Source organism: Lates calcarifer, unplaced genomic scaffold, assembly GCF_001640805.2.
Source record: "Lates calcarifer isolate ASB-BC8 unplaced genomic scaffold, TLL_Latcal_v3 _unitig_1880_quiver_1737, whole genome shotgun sequence".
Lineage (NCBI taxonomy): Eukaryota > Metazoa > Chordata > Actinopteri > Centropomidae > Lates > Lates calcarifer.
Window position 1 is genome coordinate 1 of NW_026115817.1, and position 3430 is coordinate 3430.

General features: G+C 39.3%; 1 long non-coding RNA gene across 1 annotated transcript; it reads right to left on the minus strand.

Moving 5' to 3' along the window:
- Positions 1–1293: 1293 nt before the first annotated feature.
- Positions 1294–2666, minus strand: LOC108891134 (uncharacterized). The gene is made up of 3 exons (XR_001962243.2): positions 2591–2666; positions 1541–1646; positions 1294–1348 (listed from the first exon to the last, which is right to left on the minus strand). It is a non-coding gene; the product is annotated as an uncharacterized LOC108891134 (long non-coding RNA).
- Between the last annotated feature and the right edge of the window lie 764 nt (positions 2667–3430).

Here is a 3430-nt window from a genome sequence, read left to right on the forward strand (position 1 = left end):
GAAGATGAGGCTGTTTTTCTGCAGCTGAACAAAAGCAAGCTTGCCCAGTTTCAGAAGAAATTCTCTGTGTGTTTCATAGAGGATCTCTTTGCTTTTCTCAGTCTTCTCATCATATTTTCTGCTTCTGCGTTTTGTCTGAACGAACAGGAAATGTGCCATCATTTCTGTCAGAGTTTGAGGAATTTCAGCTTTTTCATCTCCCCTGAAGACTTCCTGGAATAACATGGCAGAAATCCAGCAGAAGATCGGAATCTGACACATGATGTCAAGGATTTGTGAAGAGCAAATTTGTGAAATGATCCTCTCAGCAAGACTCAAGTCATCATTAAATCTTCTTTTGAAGTATTCCTCTTTTTGTGGGTCATTGAACCCTCTTATCTCTGTCACCAGGTCAACATACTTTGCTGGGATCTGACTGGCTGCTGCTGGACGGGAAGTTATCCAGAGTTTTGCATCAGGAAGAAGGTTACCCTTGATGAGGTTTGCTAGGAGATTATCCAAAGATGTTACTTCACTGACCGACGACACCGTCTTAATGTTCTCAAAGTCCAGTTGAAGTCTGCTTTCATCCAGCCCGTCCAGGATCACTATGACCCTGGTTTTGAAGTAATCCTCTGAATCTTTCAAATTTCGGAGTGCAGGATGGAATTTAGTCAGGAGCTTGTGAAAGCTTTGTCACCTCTAATCAAATTCATCTCTCGGAAAGTAAGACAGAAAACAAAATCAGTATCTTTGTTTGTTTTCTCATCAGCCCAGTCCAGAATGAATTTGTGCACAGCAAATGATTTTCCAATGCCTGCAATGCCCATTGTCAGGACTGTTCTGTGGGGTTTCTCTTGGTCACGCAAAGATTCAAAGATGTCACAGAGGCTGACTGAATGTTCAGAGGATTGCTTCATTTTCAGTTTACGTTTAAGGTCCCGGAATTCATGCTCTTTATGTGGCCCTCCGCTCTCGCCAGTGGTGATGTAGAGTTCTGTGTAGATACTGTTCAGTAAAGTCTGTTGGTCACCATGATCTTCATACGTCAAACTTGATTTACTTCTCATTGCCTCTTTAAAATTCTTCTTTGCTTTCGAAAGATGGTTGTCACCTGAAAATGCATGGTTCAAAATTCCAATAATACCTGTGTAGTTAAATAATTTTAGCTAGGTGATGTGAAACCACAAAATCCAAACACAAAAACAAACTTACTGGTGTATTCCTCGGTATCTCTCTGGTGTTCAGGATCTTTTCCATGTTTGTTTCCACATTTGGGGCAGGTAGTTTACTCAATCTGACTGGTAACAACAGACAGATTAAATCTTCCTTACACACTGAATAGCTGGACGCCTCTTCAGTCAGCTGGCTGTAGGATGATCAAAAATTTCACATTATTCTTGCCTGTGTGTGCATATCAGTAACAGAACATACAAGCTGAAAATGTTTCAGTTGACAGCTCATCTAAATTTGAGGAGTCCTGAAACTCTACTGTGACACTATTAAATGAGAAAACCTGGAGAAGAAATGTCATTTAGTCTACAATAAACATTAAAATTACCTTTGTTTTTCCAAAAGAGGAAAATTTAAGGGCTGGTACTTGGAAGCATCACTCTTATAAGAGGGCATTGCTGGGACCAGTGGACTTGGCTGGACTAGTCTGTGAACTAAGAGAAGAAAATGTTATATCTCCTGGCAAGTTCTTCTGACCCCTCCAGGGTCCCTAAAAGTGCAAACAGTTGGTTAATAACACGTTCACTGTTCTGCAAGCAAGATGGAATTGCTCCTCTTGAGCTTGAGGTCCAGTAGTTGGTCAAAGTCCCCTTCCCAGAACCCACAAGTTTAAAAAAGCAGAAGTTTGATAGTAGGTATAGTAGCCCTTCACTGCAGCATACACTAGTTCCTTTTTTTCCCTTTTTAACAAAAATAACAATCACCATCCTGGTCTGACAGTTTATAGGCACTGTCCCAAACCTCCATGACATGACACTGAGGTGGTCTGTCGAGCAACAACAGTCTGACAATGTCCAGAGCCTTCAGCATCTCAGGGCGAACCTTAATCCACCAGTGGTGCCTCTCCACTGCAAAGATTTATGCAGCCAACCCTAACCCTAACCCTGATACTTAGGACTGATCTGAGATTTTTGTCCACTTAATTGATATCAACACATTATACTTAGGTGAAGATTATATAAAGATAAGTGTGTATAATCACTGGGTAAAAGTTATTACACTGAGAAATATAAGTGAGCAATATATTTTACTATTCCATATAATAAAAGTTTTAGTTGAATGCACCAAAAACATGATCAAAAGGTAAGCTTTCTCTTTCAATAAAATACACCAAAATATACAGTACAGAATATGTGATGGAAAAAATAGAGGTTTCTGAGGAAAGCAGCATCTTATACAGTCAAATAATGACACCTGCTGGACAATTTATGGTGTTGAGTTTATTTGTCAGGATGAAATCCAGTGATGACCATAACAAAACTGTAAGAGGGATTCTGATTCTGAAGCATCTTGGTTTTTATCTCCGTAGACTTTTCTTGTTATTCTGTCTTGTTCATAACACCAACAACCTGCCAATCTAAACCAAACACTGTATTACCTGGTTGACGGCTCACTGCAGGAACTGTCTGGGAGCTCAAAGGACTTATCAGACATCAGAGAGTCAGGTCGCTTCCCTCTTGTTATCAGCCATTTCTGCAGAAAAAGAGAAAGCAAAAGAACTTTTTTTTTATGATAATATAATCCTTTAGTGCTACTGTGGGGAAATTTTCAGTAGGTTTGTAGGTTTAAGTAAATTTGCTTATACAGAATGACCCGTTACAGAATAATCTATCATATTACATCTGAATTGACTGGTTCATTATATTTTGTATCAATTAATTAACATGAATCTGAGAAGTAACTAGTAACTGAAGTTGTCAGATAAATGTAGTGGAGTAAAAAGAACAACATTTCTCTCTGAGATGTTGTGCAGTAGAAGTACAAAGAGGCATCAAATACAAAAAACTCAAGTAAAGTAAAAGATATGTCAAAATCATACTTAAGTGCCATACTTGAGTAAATCTACTTAGTGACATTTCATAAGCAAAACCATTAATTATAAAAGGTTGGGCCTAACCCACTGTAGCCTACACACAGAGTGGATATGTAACAGTAAGAATAGCAAGCAAGAGCTGGCTCAGCACATTCCCGTGCACCATGAGTCAACTTTTGTGGCTCCACCTCCAATTCTCCATCATTACTATTGCAGATGCTCTTGCACTGTAATGGAAACAAAATTATCTGAAACAACTCTGTTTCACTAAAGCTAGACCCGTGACGGAAAATAGATGCCAAGTGAAAAGGTGGGGTCCATCAAACATCAAAGGAAGTTGGCAAGTTGTTCCCTCTTATGTGTGGGAGTTGTAGTGGCAGAGCAGAAAACAAAAACCAGCCCTTG